Consider the following 24,501-nt stretch of genomic DNA (forward strand, 5'->3'; position numbering starts at 1 on the left):
ATTAGTATCTGGTGGTTTTCAGGCCGAAAAGCGTAAATTTTATAATTAATCTTCAAGAATAATTACATGTTTTCACAGTATTAGCATTAAAATGGGGCAATGAGCCCCTCTCATGGCTCCCAATTGATGAGGTACTTTAGAAAAAGAAATAAAGAAATTGATGTGAGTAAAAAACTAACTGAAAAATATCTAAAGAGGAACACTTATATTTCCACAACAATAAAACTTTTTATCTCAACTATTTTAAAGAACCATGCCACCGTCCACCATCTAAGAAAAAACATAAAAGAACAACATCAATAGATTCGTTGCCAATTCGTGGTGATTGTCATTAGCCTTCAAGCAGTTACTGTAAACAAAAACTAAACGTAATAATAAATGAAAAGAATAAAATTTAAAAGATTCCTGTAATACAAGAAAAATTAAACAAAACTTCAGTTTAAATAGAGTTACTTGAATATATACTTAATGAAAATCAAAATCCTTAAATTCACTCCACTCGATAACTCAATAAAATGGTAAACGTAAAATGAAACCACTTTACCTATAAAATAAAATATAACTAAATATAAAAACATTTTTTTAAACCCTCATACATTTATCCCCAGGCAGTAAACAGCATTCTTTGAAATTCTGATACGATATTTTTCAAAAGAACAGGGCTAATTTTTGCGTATTCTCCAACTATTGTTTAGAAAATGTAACCTATATTGTGCGAAGGGTTGCGTACATTACGTCCTTCAGATAACTTCCAAAAAGAAGTCAAATTTGATATGGTCAGGTTACTTCACTGGCCACTTGGCAGGTCCTCGAATTATTCAGTCTCTCGATGAGTGAATTCTAGATCCAAAAAAAGTTTAAACATATCTTCGTGGCAAGGCTCCATATTGTTGGAACCAAGAGACAAAATCTTTCTCGTAATCTTAAGATGGATTCTTAAGAAATATTCAGTTACTATATACAGCTACATTTCCGTTTTTAGGTTCTCACAAACGATAGTACTTATTGACTTTACGATGAGAAAATTTAGGATTCTTTACTGAAGCATATTTTTTAATCTACAGCTATAACCTTATAAACCTAGTCACAACATTGTATACTTCCATAAAAATAATCTCTATTTAGCTCATTACTTAGATAATTATTGAACATATGAACGTTATGGATTTTAAAAAAAACCGTGTATTTGAGACACGATGTTGCTCATCTACATCGGCAATCGACCGTCGAGGATTTTTGATGAAGTTGCAAGAGTAAGGTGACTTTATTATCCTGAGTCATTACACTTTAAAGACCAGAACGAGGCGAGTTGCTTACGCTAAGCGTGGTTTGTAAAATTTGAGTAAATTTAAAATTTGACTAAAAATAACTATGGGCTTACAGTAGTTTACAGTGCGTTAACCGTAGGAGCGTTGCATGATAACTAACATCTGTTAGTCTAACCAAACAATATTAACATTTTTCTTTTTCTTTTTTTGTAAGGACAAAAACGGATATTATCAGAAAATATCCGACTGAACAAAACCAAATAGGCCGTATTTAATGCAGCTAAAAGAGTTTATAGAAATGTTTCCAATTATTAGGAAGTAGGAAGCTATTTATAACAGGTTATGCCAGCTAAGTTTAACGTGCAAAAAGTAAAGTTTTGTAAAGCGAAAGAAATACACTAGTTTTTAAAACAAATTTTCTAAAAGCGAAAACGTTAAATTACATACCCACTCTGAGACATAATTTAGTTATGGCAACGGCTACTTCCAGATTATACAACACACATGAATATTGTAATACATCATAGTTATTGTTTAATTGTTAATTTTATAAATTACTGTTGTAAGTATTTGAAATAAAATTTCAGGTCTGATAGCTATAAAAACTTTTATTCAGAAGTTCGAGTTTCCACATCCTAAAGTTAAATAGGGATCGAGAAACTTTTCCTATAAACATGGAAATCGCAGCTTCAGGGATGTATAAAGTATACAAAACACACAAGAGGGATAAAGGAATATTGGGTAATGTTGTAGTCATATTAAACGCACACTACATGAATTCATCTACAACTTTCATAACTTACAATATGAGTACTATACGTATTTCAACAAGTGCGTATGGTTAAATGTCTACATCTTTAAACCTATTTGAACTAGAATAATTTTAAATGGATTTATTGGATATTACTTATTCATATAAAATCAAACATGAAAATTTTAAAATCGACTATCATAGGGACAAGTTAAAATAAAATTGCTTAGTTCTATGAGTTTCCTATAATATTTTGATTTCCTTTATATGGTAAACAGTAAAAAAATAGTTTTAATATTAAACTTTATAATTCATCAGAGTTACATTATTTGCATAAACACGGTGACAGCTTCATTATTGAGTGAGAGAATCAACAAACAAGTGGTAATAAATGAAAAATCAACTATATTTTATTTTATTGTAAGAAAATAATTAAGAATATTTTTCAACAAAAACATTTACAAACTTTGATAGTGTACGGAAAAGTGTATTTATGTTGTATATCGGATAAGTATTAATCTTTCACTAGAACACTGTGTTCTAAAAATAGCAAAACGTTCTAAAAATTATTAATAGTGTATAATCCCTTATTTTAGGCATACCTAATGCTTTATCTCCATTACTTCGTTTTCTGATAAACGTTACCGCTAGCCTTTTAACTCTAGACACACTTTCAAGATTACTTCTTAATACTCTAGCATCACGTATATTTCTGAGTCAGTTATTTAAAATTATTCATTTAGTAGGTTTAATTCACTGGTAATAGTTTATCAGTACAAGTTTAGGAGTTATCGTTCTAGAAATATGTTGTAAATATTGAATGTAAATAATAAAGAGACATCCTAAACAATAAAGTCAAAACTATAAATTTCTTATAGAAAGAAGAATTTCTAAATTTTCATATTTGAATGATCAAACAAAGGTTTGCTTTATAAAGATTTTATATGAACGTATAGAAACACCCCTTATATTTAAACAGAGGCTAATGACTTCAGTAAAAATATGCATAATAACATAAGAATAACTAAACGTCTTTGTGGTTTCATTCTATCTTATGATGGCAATTGTGAAGCCCACTAAACCTTTTTTACTTACAAAACAAAATGATACCGCAATGAAGTTAAGGTAACACTCTTATCTCATTACATAAGCCACAGGAATAATCTTCGCAACCAGAAAATTCCGCGACGAGTTAAGCACAACTTATTATCATTGTAGATAATTCTCATAGTTTTTTTCAATATTCACTCAAAAATTTATACTTTGAGGAAAGTTTTTTTTTTAATTTAAAGCATACATGACGTTAAATATATTCAAGAAGAGGTATACGTTTTAACTTAAATTTGTTTTATGAACATTATAATTCTGTCGACAGACTTCGATCAGAGGTATATATTGCATAGGTGTATTCATGTTATTGTCTATTGCATGTGTTATCAATACTGTACCTTTTACTGTACTGGCCGCTGTGTTTGTTCTGTTTGAGAAGATTCTCGCAAGCCACAAGGTCCAGTGACCTACGAGGACGGACCATATATATGGGACTGGTCGTGCTACGGTATGACTGCTGGTAAATTAAACACCAGATGAAATCATGGGCGTAAGCAAAGTGTGTGTGATGCTTGCTTGTTTGCAAGACTGATCATGCCACGGTATGACTGCTGTTAAATTAAATCTCTGATGCAGTTATGAGCATCTGCAGAGCGTGTGTGAGGCTAGTTTGTTTGCGTGATAGATCATGCTACGGTATGACTGCCGCTACATTAAATCTCAGATGCAATTATGAGCATCTGCAGAGCGTGTGTGATGCTAGTTTTTTTGCGTGATTAATAATTCCATGGTAATAATGCAGCTAAATTAAATCCCAGATGCAATTATAAGCATCTATAGAGAGTGTGTGATGCTAGTTTGTTTGCGTGATAGATCATCCCATGGTATTACTGCAGCTAAATTAAATCCCAGCTGCAATTATAAGCATCTGTATAGCGTGTGTGATGCTAGTTTGTTTGCGTGATAGATCATGCCATGGTGTGACAGGAGCCAAATTGAATTTCAGATGCAATTATGAGCATATACAGAATGTGTGTGATGCTAGTTTGTTTGCGTGACTGACTGTGACATAGATATAAAGAGACAGCTTATAAAGCAAACCCTAAATGTATTTATGAGGTTCTAGAGATGCTGATCTGTATTAGAAACAAAACTTTTCTTCGTGTGGTTGTTGCAAACCCTATCCCAAATGAAATGCTGTTTTCTAAAAGGTATGTGATCCTGGATTGTTTGTAAACTATTATTTCGCGTAGGTGTTGCTTTTTAATCGTGACGGCTTTTGTATTATATTATTGCATAGTGATGAGAGAATCGACTATTTATTAGTACAATAAAAGTTTTCTTAATAAATGTTTTTAGTTATTGTCGATATTTTACCTCATATAGTTGAAGAACTTATAAAAAGTAATAAATTTATTGAAAAAAATTGCAGAAAATTACACTAAACAATGTCCATACAATAAGTTTTTTTGTATGGACCAAATAATTTATTATTCATACTGCATTACACTTATTACTGTAATATATGTCTGTTAACTACATGTATATGCTACATTATTAAGAAGCAGATAATATTCAAAAAGTTCGTTATGAATTGTTAATATGTTTATGAAAAGTTAAAAAATATTAGGTTTGTTCCTTATGGCTGCATATAAGCACAAGCTTGCCGATCTAACATTGTTTAACTTTACAACTGCATAAACTCAGCAGACTAATTGACAGTGAATAAATGCAATGATGTCACTGGTGAGTAGTTATGCACAGTAGTTACTGTATGTTATATCAAAACTGGGTTAAATGCTGCATAGAGTATTAATTACACAATGTAGGTAGTTCATGTATGTTTTTACTTAAAAAACAAAACTAAATTTATACATTGGAATTTTACCTCGCACTGCAAATAAAATACATACACAGTAACATAAAATAAAAATATAAATACATTGAATATTTCTTTTAAATTTTAACTACAAGTTTATAATTATTGCGACCTTGCAATAGTTATAAATGACTTAATAAACACTTCCAAAAATGAGTCTAGTAATTTTAATTAATTTGGCTTAATATTTCTTTAGTTGTTCTGACTTAAACTTTATTAATTATTCTAAGAACAACATGAAAGACATCAAATTAAGACGTTGATAAAAAAGTAAGAAAGGTACAAGTTACAAGTATTTTTTTTAATTCACTTAGCTATACGTCGCAATCTACAAGATAACATTTCTAACAAAAACACACATAACTGTTTTGTGACAATTAGTTATCTAATTGAACGTAAAGAAAACAATGAATATTAGAAATCACGTGTAACGTTTATGTACAAGTATTTTAACAAAATTTACATAGATATACAAAACAAGAGACATTTTATAATAACATGCTATTTTGTATTGCTACATCGATATGGTTATTGTGATATTCATTGTGATATACATTGTAAATTCACAATGTTTTTGCTTCGTTATTGTATCAATGTTATTTATTACTTACCTTAAATTTATACGTATTGTTATTTATTGCTACTATTGTAGTTTTTATATGGTATCTGATATTATAAATTCTGTATGCTATGGAAAAATTATTTTTGTCTTATTTAGTTATTTTCCAAATAATAATTTCTGTTGTTTATAGCTAAATCGATTTGTTTAGATTTTTTTTATATAAGCCACTGTTTAGACGGTTGCATCAAAGGTAATTAGGAATTAATATCTGTTTCAGTGTTCAAGTTAGCTGCAATGATTATCATCAGTCTATTATTTAAGTACTTTATTTTCTAACTAGATATAATTTTTAATGATTGTATTAGTGCTAAACACAGACAATTACGAAAATTTTAGTACAAATATTTATTTATAGACATTTTAAATTACTTTAAGCCAAAGGTATTTTTGGTGGCATAATTGGGTCACATGGCTTTTTCGATTAAGAGACTATGTACACTCAAAGGTCTGAAAAGACTACTAAGGTCAGAAATGTGTCCCTTGGACCATCGTAATCTATTTCATTCAATGGTGTTTCTGATGCATTAGTAGTGTTTCAATTGTTGTTCTTTGAGATAAATAGATTGATATAACAGAAAAGCCTTCTTTGGTCGATTAATATCAACTTCAATTTATGTTAATTTATTTTCGGTATGTGCTATTTCTGGTACTTGTATAATACTCAGTTATATCATTTGTAAGCAGATACTTAGCAAAAATTAATACATGTACCAATAATTATAAAAAAAACACACACAATAATATCACACATTATTCATAATTTCAGGTTTTTATTTAAAAATCGATGATGGATTTTGCAGAACTAGTATATTTATTTGCTTCCTATAATAAATTATTCTACATTTTTATCGTATTCAAGTTACAGTAAAGGATTTAAATGTCCTATATGCTGAAGTTGTTTTGTATTTTTACTTAAACAATCATTTTTTTTTCTACCATATTTGAACAAGCTAAACATTTCAATATTTCTTTAGTTTAGGTCACTGCGATGCTTAATGTGTATGAGCAATATATTATATTTTGGCTACAAGGAAATAAAATTTTAGTGAAGTTATAATATTTCATCAAATACAATAAACTTATGCAGCGTAATGTCAACGTTTCACTTTTTTTATTAACTAAAACCCTACACTTAATATAGATCTTCCTTGAACCTAGATAGAAACTTATTTAATAAGAGTCAGTGACAAGAACAAGACTATGGAGCTCAATTTTGGTGAAAGTTATAATATAATAATATAAAAATTGTATTATTCTTTTATCTGATGTTTTTGGTATCTCGTACAATACTTGAACGATAGAAGGCCTAAAAAGTTTGGATGTTTACTTAACCTGGGATTACACGAAGTAAATAACGTAATGAACATTATTTTTCTTTAGATTTAATACTTAACAATTTTAAGTGGGACATACGTGTACATATATTAGCTTAACAAATTAGTTCTGAACGTTGTACGACACTATAATTTTATACATAAACTAATAATGTTTGAATTATAATACAATATATTTTTATGCCCCATTTTAGTTTACTAATGATCTATTACTGTGCTGTTTATTCAACAATGTTTCTGTAAACTACCGTGCAAAGCAATATCTACGGTCGCTTGTTTATTGACCTCTCATTCAGTGATCAAGCGCTGGTAATTTGCAATTCAAAGGTGCAATACTAATTACAATTTGCATACTCCTACAATTAATATAGACAATAATTAACACATTTAGTTTGTGGTCGCAATTCGAACTTAAATGACGTTGCATGATTATATTATGAGTCAAGTTTGTTTTTATATTATTAACACAGCATGATATTCCGACAGTTAACGTATTTGTTTATTTTACTGATCAACCTATTAATTGCTAATACTATTCGGTAGTACTGCATATAGTGTAGTATTGTTAGTAGTACCAAAATTATATTGAAAAAAATTTTCTATAACTGTTAGGATATACACATAAAAAATCATTCTAAAATGCGTGTTTTGTAGCGTTTTTCGTGCAACGTAATCCATAGGAATAAATATTAAGTAAGGTTAACATTTTGCATTGACACATCATAACTTTATATGTTCATACACGGTTGAACTCACGCAAGATTTCAGGACAATGTGGGGAATTTCGCGTTCACCCCACAGCAGACAACATCCCTAGAATTAAGAGCGAATCCTAATGGAATGATTCATGAAAATTTTAATTTCGATATAGTTGAGGTGCACACCACTCATCAACCCACTAACTTGACTCACTTGAAAGTGATCAAAAATATTGTCAGACATACACAAAGACAGAAATCTGGTATCGTCATCAATTGGTTAGTGAGTTTCCGCTAGATGACTAGCTAATTGAAATTCGTAGTGAAAAATTTTTAAAATATAAATAAGCTTTAAGGTTAGAAACTTATTTTTTTCAATTTGTTGACTTATTTAAAATTTAATTCGCTCGTCTAATCTACACAAGCATACACCAACCGAGTTTATTTGCCTCTTCATAATTAAGTAATTAGCAAATATTTAAAAAGTATTAATTTTATGGTAGAAAGAAATATTCCCTATATTAACAAAGTATCCGAGATATATGGAAACAATTGTATGGGTATATTTTTGTATATTCATCCTAAATTTATATTATTTTTAGATAGGATCTAAGTCAAAAATAAGTATTCGAGTAGTAAGATCATATTAAGTAATAAGGCAGTCAAGAAACCTTTCCCTGCTATAAATGCAATACTTTTTTCCATCCATAGCATTTTTTATCATAAAGTAAGTCAATAAAATTGTACCGGTTACTTTAAAAACACTTTAGCTTCCTATGAAGTTGTTATCACAAATTCATATTTTAACTGTGAGCTTGGAAAGTGTTTAGTAAGTATGGAATCGATCAATTTAACTTTATCACAAGTTGATGTTACTATTAAATGTCATACTACCTTTCTAGATAAAATACATGACGCATTTCTTTTCCATTTAATTCGCGTTGCCATTACGGTTAAATATAAGTCAAATGTTAATATAATTACATTTGGGAGATTTATATTCAGACTATCAATCAACAAATGAAAAGAACTTTCCAAAGTGACTTGATAGTAGTAAAGGTAGAGTCTCCCAACTAGTTTTAACCCATTAGGACTACTCTTTGACAGTAATACGCATGAGTACAGGCCGACAGAAACAATATTCGATGTCAAACTACCGTGAAGAATTATTTGAATATCCTGCGGTATAATGGTGGATTTTTAATATCTTATTACTGTTGTTTAAAATACAGGTATCTTTAATTATCTCACAGCATTCCAACAAATTACATGTTATGCGAACATTAAAAGTTTCCAACGTTTATTTATGTATTTTACAAACTGGAAAAAAACGTGATTTAAACTATAACTAAAATAAGTTAGCAATTAAATACAAGAATACCTATTTAGTTATAACAAATTTTTTTTAACTGTATAAGTATTATAATATACAAATATAAATCTTCCATAATAATTTAAGTTACATTGATTTAGATGTAATCGGATTTGAATCAGTATTTGAGTATCAGTAACAAATAGGAGCTAATTTATGGTGCGGCTTCATAGCACCTAATCTTTTAGCACCTAATCTCATACCACCTACAGAAAAAAGTCATCATTTAGGTGCTGTGATATTAGGCGCTATAAGGTTAGGTACTGTGCAACGATCCACGGTTCGTTTAGGTGCCGTGAGACTGTTTCAAGTTTCAGTGTCACAGCACCTCACGCTTTGTTCCAAAGGGGCCTTGGTGGGGACAGAGGGGATGGAGGAGAATCCAACCTTGCCCCTCACCCCGATCCCGACGACCCGTCATTACTGACGAGCTCCTCCCGTTTGTGTTCAATGGGGTGATCGTGACAGGCGGAGAGAAAAAGTGGGGATGGAGGGGCCCCTCCTGCCAACTAGAGATAGCCCGCGTATTAGAATAGTGGAATAAGCAGTCCGCGCGTTCTCGCTCTGTACTCCTCTGAATTTAATAGAGCCTGGTGGTGTAATATGTATATGTATGTATATGTATAAATGTAATATATATATTACATTTTCAAAGCTGGATGCTGCAGGATGCAGCGCAATTAAATTTATTTCATTGAACCGTGATTTTACAACGTAATTAATGGCAGGCAATTACTCTTGTCTACATACAAATAAACCAATACAACGGAGTATCGAAATACCAAAAAAGACGTAAGGAAGTCTAATGTAACAAAGTAACTTCGTTACATTCAGTGGCGTAGCTATAAAACATTCGAGGGTGGATTAAACATCCAGGAGGATTAAAAAGAGCCCTACTTAGCATAGTAGTTAAAGAATTTATCTTCAGGGTCTCCAAACACAAAATCAACAATTATGTTGAGTTTTTTAATTGCATCTTTCGTATTAAAATGTAAACCAATAAAATTGTTTCGTAACATTATATTTGGTTCATTGCATTTTCCAACTGCCTTAATCAAATAAATATAATTTGTAGGTTACATTACTATTAGTTAGAAATTATTCGATAATTTCCATGTACTATAGATCAGATCAGCATTATAATCGCGTACGCCAGACGACACAAAATGACACTTATCAGGCTTGGTCGAAGTTGCATGCACAATTTCAAGTCTATAGCTTATTTCTCATTCTCTATATATCCAACAAACAGACAGAGAAATATATTGCTATTGCTATAAGTTAAAACTTGATCGTAATAATTTGAGGTTATTAAAATATGAATACTTAACAAAGTGTTTCAAATACTAAAGTTCTCAAAAGAAAATACGATAAGATATCAAAGGACATGCCACAGAAAGGAGATATGAGTCAACCAATACTGCAACCCTGCACCTGGCGTAGAAACGCTGGCTTGACTTATCACTAGTTTATCATATATATATATATATATATATATATTTAAACTAAATAATTTGAAGTGTTTCTCATTAAATGTAATGTTAATCTACGGCCAATAACTTCCAAAGGTAAGTTGGAGAAATTGATTTTGTAATGGGTACTGTAAAGATGAAATTGCTTTCAGATTAAAACGTATAAATACCAGAGTTTTAAATAACCACAGAGTAACCACTAGAGTTACAATAACAGGAACCACATTTTCATTTAGCTGGTTTATTTTGTAGTTTAGGCATATAGCTGGATGGACATATAGGCTTAAATGGCTATAGCCAATTTCAGGGAGCGAAAACATTTTACAGAGAAATGTATATCATGTTTGTGGAATAGTTGATTTTAGTAAATTATGGAATGATATTAATAATCTATAGACAAATTTTGAATCTACAAAAATTACTAACAAAATTATCTTAAATTTAGTCCAAATAGAGGGGTGTTGGGGCTTGTAACACCCACAGTGGTAAAAACATTCGGGGAAAATTTCAACTTGAATGTGTTAAGCTGAAATCATATTCGTTGTCGACGCAAGCTCTTAGTTCAATTTCGTGTTTATTTGATTTTATATTTTATCTACAGCAGCTGACAGACAGACAACACAAAGCTTGCGCCTGGTATGAAGAGTCAATGCACAAACAAGTAAGGCTTGAGAAATACAATAAAAGCCCTTTCGCACACTCCCCTTGCTTCGAGCCTCGATTATAGATACTTCTTAATCAAGGCTTCGAGCGACAGAGACGGGCGAATAATGCCAATTTAGTTTGCCGATTATACTATTAAAAATATTTTGTTTCATTCGCTTTTATTGTTAAACTTTTCGATAAGTTTTCTACAAAGATTGTTTAACTATGGTAGACAATTCTACCAAAAATCTAAGAGTGCATGGCATACAAAAAATTAAATGTTAATCAAAACGTGTTTTTATAGTTGACCACCTAAAGTGGTCTAGTAGTCATTAGTGACTACAATGTAGGTAAGCAAGTCGATCATTCGTTATTTAAGAGTAAATATATGAACTAAACTGGTCTGTTTTATCGTTATCTTAATAGACTGGTACAAAACTCTGCAGACTGGGTACCGCGCTAAAGGAGTGTTGTAAACTTTAACATGTCATACTCTTCATATTCATCACAGGGTCGCCGGTATATAAATATGTGCCGTAGACGACCTATAATTAAACATGGCCATGACATTTTACGACTGTCTCTTTACCATCCAGAGCTTAGTGCTATTGAGCTAGTCTGGTTAGATGTCAAAAATTAGGTTACTGCACATAATGTAATGTTTGAAATTACATATTTATTTATTTATTTATTTATTTATTTATTTACATACGGTATACACCATTTCACATATGTTGAAATTACTATTTTGTTTTCTTGAATTTTGTTTATTGATGTACCCTAGCTGTATTAAAATAAAAAAAAGACATGTTCATATTTCTTTAATAAAAAGTAACATTGTTTTATTTTTATTCTCATGTCAATTGCGTCTACAACTAAGGAGCAATGTTTGTGTTTGTGCTTAAGGTATAAATGATGTTTATATAATTTTACTATTGTACATATTTTCAAGAAAATAAATAATTTTTCTATTCTATTCTAGATTATGACATTTTATTCGTTGTGCACCATCTCACATTTTGTAAAGTATCTTTGGAGTTATAAAGAAAGTTCAATATTAATATAATTAATTCGATATAATTTCTATGTTTTGCAGATATGTTCGGATATAAAACGACTCATTAATTCGGATATAAAACGACTCATTAATTCGGATATAAAACGACTCATTAATTCGTAAGATAATAGAAATCAGAACCGTTCCGAACTGAGGTCGCTATCAGCCGCATGTACAGGGTTTGTCAGGAATGTTCGGGATTTATCGGTACTGCTCGGCTCTGCCCCCACTCTTTCTCTCCGCCTGTCACGATCACCCCATTGAACACAAACGGGAGGAGCTCGTGTCATTACTGTCCTCTACAGTAGGGCGAGCAGTCGACATCACACGGCAAGGCGACCCGAGATAGACAATTGTCTCCTCGTACAAGAGAAGGGTCCGTGCGCATGGCGTGCGGCGGTTGTTGATTACAACTAATAATGGCACCAAACATGATTTTACCTTGAATTTGAATGAATGTTTAGGCCAAACCGCAAATCTTGCACATAATCCAATAATGTAAATTATTTGTTCATCTAATTTCATTGTGTTTTACATTTTTTATATAATTTTTTATCGTCATTGGAATTAAATATGTTCAAATCGTATATTCCGTGCACTGAAAACCGGTAATAATTTGCATTCAAATCTATATAAAAAATAGGCAAAGCCTTAAATCATTCATCACTTATTCTGCAATTTCCCTACGTCAAAGTAAATATTTTATACACGTAAGTATCATGACTTACATAAAAAGCAAATTTATTTGGATTAAAATGTAACATCCATAGGGAATTTCAACCATTAGAAGAACTATAGTTTAGCTTTTTAACCTCCCAATGTTCTATAATAGTGAAATTTGACTCACGAGTTTTATACTTTCAGCCGAAAAATCTAGCTATTTCATGCCAAACTGCTAGATAAGTGTTATAATGAATACAAGTACTGTACATATATGATGCATTTGTGAAACAAATTCGAGATTACTTAAAATAACCCGAACGATGTTAGAAGCATTGAAAGACTCGACAGAGTGTAACATAAGTGGTAGCGCACAGACGATTCTTCTTTATCTTAAAATCAATAGAGTTCTTATTTAGACCAATAAGAGCATATGTACCAAGTTTGAAGTCACTAGGGCCTTTATAATAAGAGTTAACGCACAGACGGACGCACAACAAACCATTTCAATAAAGCCTTTCGATTCTTCATAAAGCGTTAATAAATAGGCGGTTCTTTACATTGCATTAAAAACATATTTATTTTATAATTACTATATAAACTTATAAGTCAAACTGCAATTTCTATAATTCATTCCATAAAATAACGAAAATAACCTGAGCTTTTTATAGTAAAAAAATCAAACTGTACAAAAATGGATTATTTTAGTTTTTAATATTTAACTCAATGGTGTTCTCCGTGTTATCAAGATGAGTGATTGTGTCGTTTGCGACGATCTTCTGCCTGATGTGAGTGAACATGCTGTTTGTTCTCAATGTAAAACAAATCTACACTTCGTTTGTGCTGATATTTTAGAAAACACGTGGAATCTCATGGGACAATAGTACGTCGTGAATCATGGAAGTGTAAGAACTGCTGCTCAGGTAAATAGCAAAAATAAACAATTACTAAGGACATTTTGGCCAAATTGCAAGAAGAAGTTTTGTCAAAATGGAGGATACCGTTAAGGCTCAATTTGAAAAAATATGATATTACTTTAAGAAACAAATGGATGAATTTAAGGAGCCCATACAATTTTTTTCTATTTATTATTGCTTATAAATTTGTAATGCTTACAATTACATTTTTTTGTACATATTGTTAATGCTGATTTATTCTAAGTATAATTATAATAATCTCGTGTTATACCATTTATTAGATTTACACTGCTTTTGGCTAGTTTATGAATTTAGTTTAAGTGAAGACAATGTTATGGAAATATGAATTGGACAATGAACACTAAGATAATTGTAATTATGATTCAACTGAACTCCCGCACGCGCGGCTTGAGGTGCACTGGGAGGTAAATTTTATTTATATTATGTATTTTTTAGATAATAAAGAAGATTGAACTTTAACTTGAACTTGAAAAATTGATTTAAAAATATTATTTTAATATTCTATTAAAAAGTGCATATTGTTGTCTATCAATGGCATGAGTATACATTTTAAAAAGGTGAAGATGTCTAAATTCTTTCAATCTGGCTTATGGGCTTATATGAAATAATATCCATAGTACGATTACAAATAAGACCTACATATTACACATAAAAATGAATCACAACATATTCTTATTTCGACAAATTTTTAGAAATCCGTTGAAATGTTAAGAAATGTTATAAGAAGAGGTGGATCAAAATAGTTGCCTTACAATTTGAAAACTATTCTAATATTGTTTCATAATCGAATTTTAACTGAGTATTTAAAAGTTGTTGACACTCAGTTCATGTTCGTAAAACAGGCAGAAACATTTAAATGCAAATTCAATTTCAGAACGGTGCTTGATCAGTAGATACGTGGACAGCAAAATTTTTTTATATGTATACTAGCAGTTTTATATATATATATATATATATATATATATATATATACTAGCAGTTACCCGCGGCTTCGCACGCAATCTTCTGTTGAAAAAACTGTACAATATATCTATGTATTCTTTTTCTATAACATAATAAACAGTCTAGAGATAATCGATAGTCACTCAAAGCTATTCCAATCTCCTGATCCAATTTAGATTTAAGTTTAAAGAACAGAGATTTCGGATCCTGAAGTCGTAAAGTGAAACAGTTTTTATAAGATTAGTAATTCCCTCCCACATTCCATGTTAATTTTGTAACATGTCATTTTTACGGGGGGTTTAAATAAGGCATTTTTTTGAGAGGAGAATATTTTTTTAGTTAATGACATGTTATGATTTTTATTTCTTCCACCTACAATTATACTCCAGTAAGCTCAACACCATCGCGGGAGACGTCAGCTGGCGGGGTCCGACTCGACCGGGTAAGACGCGGAGTTTCAGGATACATCCGCCGGAGTTCGCTTCAAGGGCTGAAGCGCCTTACAGCGGACGACTCCGGTTTTTTCGGATTTTTTCGGACTGATTATAAAAACTTGCAGTCCACGTAGCTCCTGAACCATTAGAGATATTGAAAAAACTCTCAAAAGCAAAAATGTATTATTTTGTTGAGTAGAATCTAAAAACAACATAAAATACAGGGTGTTCCATAAGAGATTTTAAAGTTGACCGCCATATTGGAAAATGGCGGCCATCTTCAAAAAATTTGAAAGTGTATCCCTGAGTGAAACTTAAAATTGAGCAAGTTCCAAATTTAAAGTGTGGTGCTAAGTCGTGTAATTAAAAAGTTAGCTATTGGATCACTTTAAAAAACTCACCCTGTATAAAGTGTAGCAAGAAAATAGATCAGTACGAATAGGATTAGATCCTATTACTAGTAAAGAAGAGTTTGAATTTAGTTTTACTTAATTTATCGATTCTTTTCGAGGTCGCTGGGTCGCTTGACGTACGTTGGCACCAGCACTCCCGAGCTTCAGGCTAAGCGTAATTTAGTTAAGTTTTACTTAATTTATCGTTTCTTTTCGAGGCCGCTGGGTCGCTTGACGTACGTTGGCACCAGCGTTCCTGAGCTTCGGGCTAGGCGTAATTTAATTTAGTTTTACTTAGTTTATCGTTTCTTTTCGAGGCCGCTGGGTCGCTTGACGTACGTTGGCACCAGCGCTCCTGAGCTTCAGGCTAAGCGTAATTTAGTTAAGTTTTTACTTAATTTATCGTTTCTTTTCGAGGCCGCTGGGTCGCTTGACGTACGTTGGCACCAGCGTTCCTGAGCTTCGGGCTAGGCGTAATTTAATTTAGTTTTACTTAGTTTATCGTTTCTTTTCGAGGCCGCTGGGTCGCTTGACGTACATTGGCACCAGCGCTCCTGAGCTTCAGGCTAAGCGTAATTTAATTTAGTTTTACTTAATTGCCGTTTCTTTTCGAGGTCGCTGGGTCGCTTGACGTACGTACGTTGGCACCAGCGTTCCTGAATTTTGGACTAGGATTGAACGTAGTTTAGTGTTTATATTTAATTTAATTTAGTTTATCGTTTCTTTTCGAGGCCGCTGGGTCGCTTGACGTACGTTGGCACCAGTGTTCCTGAACTTCGGGCTAGGCGTAATTTAATTTGATTTTACTTAGTTTATCGTTTCTTTTCGAGGCCGCTGGGTCGCTTGACGTACGTTGGCACCAGCGCTCCTGAGCTTCAGGCTAAGCGTAATTTAATTTAGTTTTACTTAATTGCCGTTTCTTTTCGAGGTCGCTGGGTCGCTTGACGTACGTTGGCACCAGCGTTCCTTAGTTTCTAGCTCGAGTCGAGCTAGGCGCGAATTTGAGTGAACTAGTGTTCGCATTTAATTTTTATTTAGTTCATCGATTCTGTTCGAGGCCGCTGGGTCGCTTGACGTACGTTGGCACCAGCGTTCCTGAATTTTTGGACTAGGATTGAACGTAGTTTAGTGTTTATATTTAATTTAATTTAGTTTATCGTTTCTTTTCGAGGCCGCTGGGTCGCTTGACGTACGTTGGCACCAGTGTTCCTGAACTTCGGGCTAGGCGTAATTTAATTTGATTTTACTTAGTTTATCGTTTCTTTTCGAGGCCGCTGTGTCGCTTGACGTACGTTGGCACCAGCGCTCCTGAGCTTCAGGCTAAGCGTAATTTAATTTAGTTTTACTTAATTGCCGTTTCTTTTCGAGGTCGCTGGGTCGCTTGACGTACGTTGGCACCAGCGTTCCTTAGTTTCTAGCTCGAGTCGAGCTAGGCGCGAATTTGAGTGAACTAGTGTTCGCATTTAATTTTTATTTAGTTCATCGATTCTGTTCGAGGCCGCTGGGTCGCTTGACGTACGTTGGCACCAGCGTTCCTTAGTATCGAGCTCTAGGCGAGCTAGGCGCGATTTCGAGCGAGCTAGTGTTTACATTTAGTTTTTATTTAGTTTATCGTTTCTTTTCAAGGCCGCTGGGTCGCTTGACGTACGTTGGCACCAGCGTTCCTTAGTATCGAGCTCTAGGCGAGCTAGGCGCGATTATGAGCTAGCAAGTGTTTACATTTAGTTTTTATTTAGTTTATCGTTTCTTTTCAAGGCCGCTGGGTCGCTTGACGTACGTTGGCACCAGCGTTCCTTAGTATCGAGCTCTAGGCGAGCTAGGCGCGATTTCGAGCGAGCTAGTGTTTACATTTAGTTTTTATTTAGTTCATCGATTCTGTTCGAGGCCGCTGGGTCGCTTGACGTACGTTGGCACCAGCGTTCCTTAGTATCGAGCTCTAGGCGAGCTAGGCGCGATTTCGAGCGAGCTAGTGTTTACATTTAGTTTTTATTTAGTTTATCGTTTCTTTTCAAGGCCGCTGGGTCGCTTGACGTACGTTGGCACCAGCGTTCCTTAGTTTCGAGCTGTAGGCGAGCTAGGCGCGATTTCGAGCGATCCAGTGTTTACATTTAGTTTTTATTTAGTTTATCGTTTCTTTTCGAGGCCGCTGGGTCGCTTGACGTACGTTGGCACCAGCGTTCCTTAGTTTCGAGCTGTAGGCGAGCTAGGCGCGATTTTGAGCTAGCAAGTGTTTACATTTAGTTTTTATTTAGTTTATCGTTTCTTTTCGAGGCCGCTGGGTCGCTTGACGTACGTTGGCACTAGCGTTCCTTAGTTTCGAGCTCTAGGCGAGCTAGGCGCGATTATGAGCTAGCAAGTGTTTACATTTAGTTTTTATTTAGTTTATCGTTTCTTTTCGAGGCCGCTGGGTCGCTTGACGTACGTTGGCACCAGCGTTTCTTAGTTTCGAGCTCTAGGCGAGCTAGGCGCGATTTTGAGCTAGCAAGTGTTTACATTTAGTTTATTATTTTGTTTATCGTTTCTTTTCGAGGCCGCTGGGTCGCTTGACGTACGTTGGCACCAGCGTTCCTTACTTTCGAGCACTAGTCGAGCTATGTGTGATTTCGAGCGAACTAGTGGTCGCATTTAGATTTATTTAGCTAGCATTTCTTTTTTTTGGCCGCTGGGTCGCTTGACGTAAGTTGGCTCCAGCGTTCCTCGTTTTCGAGCTTCAGTTGAACTAACAACTGTCGTATTAGGGGACGTTTAGGTGGTGGAACAGTCATCCTAAAGCAAATGCTGACGCCTTCCCTTTATTCCCTTTCGTTTCCGAGTCTGCGATGATGAAAGCATGTTGATCCGTTGATCATCGGTGCTGTATTTGCTTCGGCTTTTGGTTTTACATTAATTCGGTTCTGAGCTGAACTTGGAAACTACCTCTCCCTTTCGAACCCTGGATTTTACCCCTCTCGACTGTTCTATCCGGTGTCTTAGGGTTATATATTTTTATAAACTATCCCTGACCCGATTAAACGTTATAATTTATTGACGTTCTTCGATGGCTTCAGTAACAATAAGAGTTAGCCTTTTTATCCCAATGACGATAGTGTATAGTACAACTCAAAAAATTGCTGCGGACAATATTGGTCTGTTCTGGTCGTTTAAATTCACCCCCGGTCTAATCTATTTATAGTTCCACAATTGATTTATGCTGTTGCGCTAACCAAAACAATGGTCTCATATGTTGGTTTCGGAATCTAACTTAGGTTAAGGGGAGCACTTCGTAAAAAATCTCAAAAATTACAAATTTTTTTTTTTTTTTTTTATTAAAGTTTGGAATTTCCCGATAACAATGGTGGTATTAAATTTTTTTTATGATGACTAGAAGTGTCCGAAATATTTTTTTTTAAATAGGCCTGCAGGCAGTTTCGGGCCTGTAGCAGTCACACTTTGAATGGTGCTGTTATAGTACTACTTCGTTGCAGTCATGTTCATGATTTGGTTGGCAGTGACAGTTTGTTATGTCAACAACTTACACTAACCAACAAAACATCTGTTTTATAACCATTGCTTATAACCTAGGTAGCATACATGTTTTGGTTACTGACATTTCTGTTTTAGAGAGTGAAAATTACGTAAATGATTATGGTTTTTTGTGAGTTTAGTGGAGAGTTCTGAGTATTTTTTGTTATAAGTGTAGTGAATTTTATAATGCCACGTTCAAAGCCTGCTTTCAAGAAACGCGTTTTCAAAGGAAATCAACATAACCCTCCAACTAGTCCTAGGCCTAGTTTCTCAGGATCAAGTAACAATCGAGGTACCAATACTCCAAATGTGGATAGGCCAAGACCTCAAAGTGCATCTTCTAAGAAGGTCAGTCCTTTTTTGAAACAGTACCAATTGAATGAAAATGATGAGTCTGAAAACTGTATAGTTAATATAGGATTGTTGAATGAGGCTCTTAGTAACGTTTCAGTGTGTAAAAATTGCCATGGCCAACTTGTTTACAAAGTAAAACACATTGTAGGCCTAGCATCAAAAATTATAGTCAGCTGTTCTGATTGTGAAAACACTATTACTGTGACAAACTCTGAATTAGTCAGGCCTAACACTAATCAGAATGAAGCAAAGTCTGATAGGCCTAACACATTTTATGACCTAAATCTTCGTTTGGTTTATGCTATGCGTAACATAGGCAAAGGTAGAGTGGCTGCGGAGAAAATTTGCGCTTTTATGAATCTTACACCTCCGCCTTTGAGATATCATGAACATGAGCATTACTTGGGTTCAATTGCTGAGTTAGTGTGTAAGAAGTCAATGCAAAGTGCTGTGCAAGAAGCTGTATCGGATAATGATGGTTGCAGAGACCTCGCTATAGCTGCTGATGGCTCATGGCAGAAGCGGGGTCACCTTTCACTAAATGGAGTGGTATCAGTGACATCTTTATCAACCGGTAAGGTCCTAGACATCGAGATTTTATCTAAATATTGCAGATGCACTAATAGACTAAACAACACGCATGGTGATGGCTGTATCGCAAACTTTGAAGGTTCTAGTGGAGCCATGGAAGTTGCTGGAGCAGTCGCAATTTTTCAGCGCTCGCAGGCATTGTATGAGGCTCGTTACCTTGAATACCTTGGTGATGGAGACAGCAAGGCGTACTCCAGTGTATGCGAAGCCAAGCCCTATGGTGATACTGCCATAACAAAGATAGAATGCATAGGCCATGTCCAGAAACGGATGGGATCGAGATTAAAAAAATCTAAAAGCTAAGACTAAAACACTCCCTGACGGCTCACGACTTGGCGGCAAGAACAAGCTAACAGATTCTGCCATTATTCAGCTCCAAAAATACTACGGATTGGCAATTAGACGCAACACAAACTCTGTTGAAGACATGAAAAAAGCCATTTGGGCAGAGTTTTTTCCATGTGATGTCTTCTAATGAAAGGCCTCAACATGGACTATGTCCAGATGATGAAGAAACCTGGTGTAAGTACCGCAAAGCCGTAAAATCCAATGAAAACTATGATCATGGCAGCCATTTTCACTTGCCTGAAAACCTAATGACATTTATTAAACCTATTTTTCAAGATCTAGCCAATCCAACTCTACTGGGCAAATGTACTAAGGGAAAAACTCAAAATCCCAATGAGTCCCTCAACAATGTCATTTGGACCTACATACCTAAAAGAACATTTGTGGAGATTAAAACTTTGAAATTTGGCATATATGAAGCTGTTACAGCTTTTAATGATGGCTACATTGGCAAATGCAAAGTATTTCAAGAAATAGGAGTGTCACCAGGGCAGCATTTTATTACAGCAATGAAAAAGCTTGACCGGCGGCGAATTTGGAAGGCAGAGAAAGCTCAAGAAGATATAGAGAAAAAAATTAGACAGAAGAAAAACTTACTAAAAAGAAGTCTGGAGGATGAATATGAGGAGCAGGAAGGAGATCAGCCAGCCTATGCACCTGGAATGTACTGAAAAAGGTAATAAAGCAGTATTTTTTTCCGTTTTTTGTGTTTTTCCGAAAGTTGCGGTTTTCAATACAAAAGTACATGTTTCTCAAAAACTACAAATGGTAGGAATATGAAATTTTTTTTGTATGTTTGTAGCACTGTTTTACATATGTGGAACCACTAAAAACATCACATTTCACTGAGTTCAATATTTATATACATACATATACACATATTTATATAGGTTTTTGACAAGCGTTAAAAACAAAAATATATAACTTTTAGGGTATATGCCAAAAAAAATTTTTTTTTGGTTCCACGTGTTCCCCTAGAAGCCCTCTTTTAATGAAAAAAAGAATTATGAAGATACCTCAAGTAGTTCTTGAGATAAGTGTACCTATGTTAACATTACGAAGATAGGGCGAAGTGCTCCCCTTAAATTTTGACGATTAAGTGATTTTGATATTTTTACCGATCGCTAAATATGTAGGGCCTATTAGGGGTATATGCTTCAAGTATTAGGGCAATATTATCTCCATTTGCTTTTCAATAACTACAGTAAAAAGGCCATACACAATGTTAAAGGAACTAACCAGATTAGATTACGTTATGTGCAAACATTCACAGCTTTATACAATAAGGTAGTTGTTATAACAGCGTATAAATAGCATTTCTATTGTATTAGATGGATATTGATCATTGGCGCAATCTAAATTTAAAATTAAATAACTTCGTATTTGCAATCTACATTACACTACTGATTAAGCACTTTACAATAATTCAATATTTACTCAAATCTAAATGTAAAACACATGTTTCTGCCTCTTCGATAAACTTCAGCTGAAAGTGTTAACAGCTACTCTAAGTGTTAATTCAGACCAAAAGCTATACCGGTTCCAAATTTCAGCACAATCCGTATAGCAGTTTCGGCGTGATTCGAGGACAAACATCTTAACATCTAAACATACAAACATCCAAACATCCAAATATCCAAAAATTCAAACTTTCGCATTTATAATATTAGTGGGATATATATCTTATTACAGATTGCGCCAGTAACGCACTTATAAGAGCGTGTCTTGTTTTGGCTGTTCAAAGAAAATAACAACTTGTTATGAGTCTTTATAAAAATTATTAATCAGCCTGCTATCTCTGAATTTTGGTGTATTGGCGCGAATATCTCTCTTAGTAATGATTGCATAACAAATTTAAATTAATGTTTAAATTACATTGTCAAAGCTGAACATTCATAGATTAAAAATGAATGTATGAGACCATGTTAAACAAGTCGTGAATCTTAAAAAGAGGATGAGGACAATTAGAACATTACTTGAAAAAACTGAGAACAAGTATACAGTAAGGCTTCAGAAGACCCATATAACATGACATACAGTGCAAGACGACAACATCAAAACGTATATTAACACTTTTGTTGCTGGTATATATTGAGTGAGATCGACTACTCTCAGTCCTCCCACTGCGTCGTAAGAAGTTTGCCGCAGTCTACTTGTAGACTGATTGTTGTTAAAATTAATCTTCCTGATTTTTGAGGATCAAAGTTATTAATTGTTTAGGACGTAATCTCAATACCTCTTAAAATGTTCCATATGATACTATTAATAACATATCCATTTCATTGTAATCTATTTATACAGGATGTATTACATAGGAAAGAAATAAAATTTTATAATATAGAACAAAAATAGGCTTTCAATCTCGGTTTTTTATTGTATATAAAAAATTATAATTATCAGAAATAAACTCTAATTATTGCCTGGCTCACTTGCCTACATAACGGGCATTGGAGATTAACCTGGCAACCATGCAGTGTGTCTCAGCACTCAGTGCACTGGCACAAGGCACAAGGAAAGACCACATGTGTAGACCTTTGAATCAGGCACACTGCACAGTTACGAGGCACGCAGCAGGAGTGCCCCGTGAAAAATACAACAAACATTGCAATTTGTCTTCTGAGTAATTATAACATGCCTATTTTATTTTTTGTTTAATCTGCAATGCTCAATAACAATATTATATTTATTTCTGCTATTATAATTATGCAAGTTGCTAGTCAAAATTAATGATGACATGTTTTTTGTAATATACAACACTGAGTCAAAAATATATAAATTTATAAAAGTTTCCACCAAAGCTTAATAAAAAGTGGTTCACAGTGTTCTAGTGGTTGTGATTTTGTTATTATTCTGATAGCTTTGTTTTTCAGGATAATGATTTCATTAATTTTAGCGCTATTACCCAATAATATTAGGCCATACCTTGTTATTGATTAAAAATAGGCATGTATGCAGATTTAAAATATTTTTCAGTAACACAATTTATAAAACGTCTAAGTAAAAAAATTATTCTACCAAAATATTCCTAGACATTTAGCACAAGAAAAGAAATAATTTGGTGTGTCAATTGTAGGGGTTTGTCGTAAAGTAAATAAAATGTTTTGAGTTTTGACTTCATTTAGTAAAGATCCATTTGATCTAAAACCACACTGAGGCTTTCTTAACTGATTTAATGACAAGAACTTGTAGTTTGTCAAAGTTTGTATGAATATTCTAAAGAGTTGTGTCGTTAGCATATAAAAGAGATTTTAACCTAACAACGGTAGGAAATTAATTTATATATAATAAAAACATAATAGGGCCCAGGACTAACCCTTAGGTACAACAATCCCGATCACCAAATTGTTGGACCGATTTCCATTAATAGAAACAAACTTTTCGCCTGCGGTTAGATAAATAGTCTTTAAAGAACTCTTTAAAGCCGGATTCCCATTAATACCGTAATAGTTAAGTTTTAAGGCCCTGCTCAAGTCAAAATATGTTACCTGAGCAAAGGCTTTAATCTCAAAAGTGTTTAGGACCTCCTTAATTAGTGAATAAACTGCATCAATGGTGTATTTACCTCTTCTATTGTAATAAATTTAGATTGATGTTATTTTCCAGATACGCAAAAGGTTCATCATGTAAAACAGTTTCTATTATTACAGGACAGGTAAAATTTATACTGGGCAATAGCTCTCAGGGAAACTCCTAGACCCTGTCGTAAGAATCGGGCAGATATACATATAGTTAATGGGTTCAAAAACGTATGGTAAATTCGTTAAAATATATTGTTAGATTTGTTATAAATGTCTTTGCTTTCTGAGTTTTTAACTCTTTTGACAGCTTTAATGACCTCATCAATTGAGACTTCTACAAAGATAAATGATTTTCTTGAAAAATATGGTAATTTCTTATTAAGTTCATTCTATTAACATAAGGCTTTTTGATACTACCCTTTATTTGGTGTTAACCGAATTGATAAAACAAATGGTTTAAGTTACCTGGAGTGATATTTATTGATAATGTTGATTGAGATGCTAAATGTTTGTATTTTCGTTTATCTGCACCGAAAACGCTTTATATTGGCGTTAAAAAACCTCTCCCCAGGCCTTATATTGGTTACTGCTATTTTATATTTTTGCGACATTGTGAGTTCGCATCTTCTACGGACTTTTTATAACATTTCTAGAGATTTAAATAGTTAACAC

Source organism: Homalodisca vitripennis, chromosome 7 (assembly GCF_021130785.1).
Source record: "Homalodisca vitripennis isolate AUS2020 chromosome 7, UT_GWSS_2.1, whole genome shotgun sequence".
NCBI lineage: Eukaryota > Metazoa > Arthropoda > Insecta > Hemiptera > Cicadellidae > Homalodisca > Homalodisca vitripennis.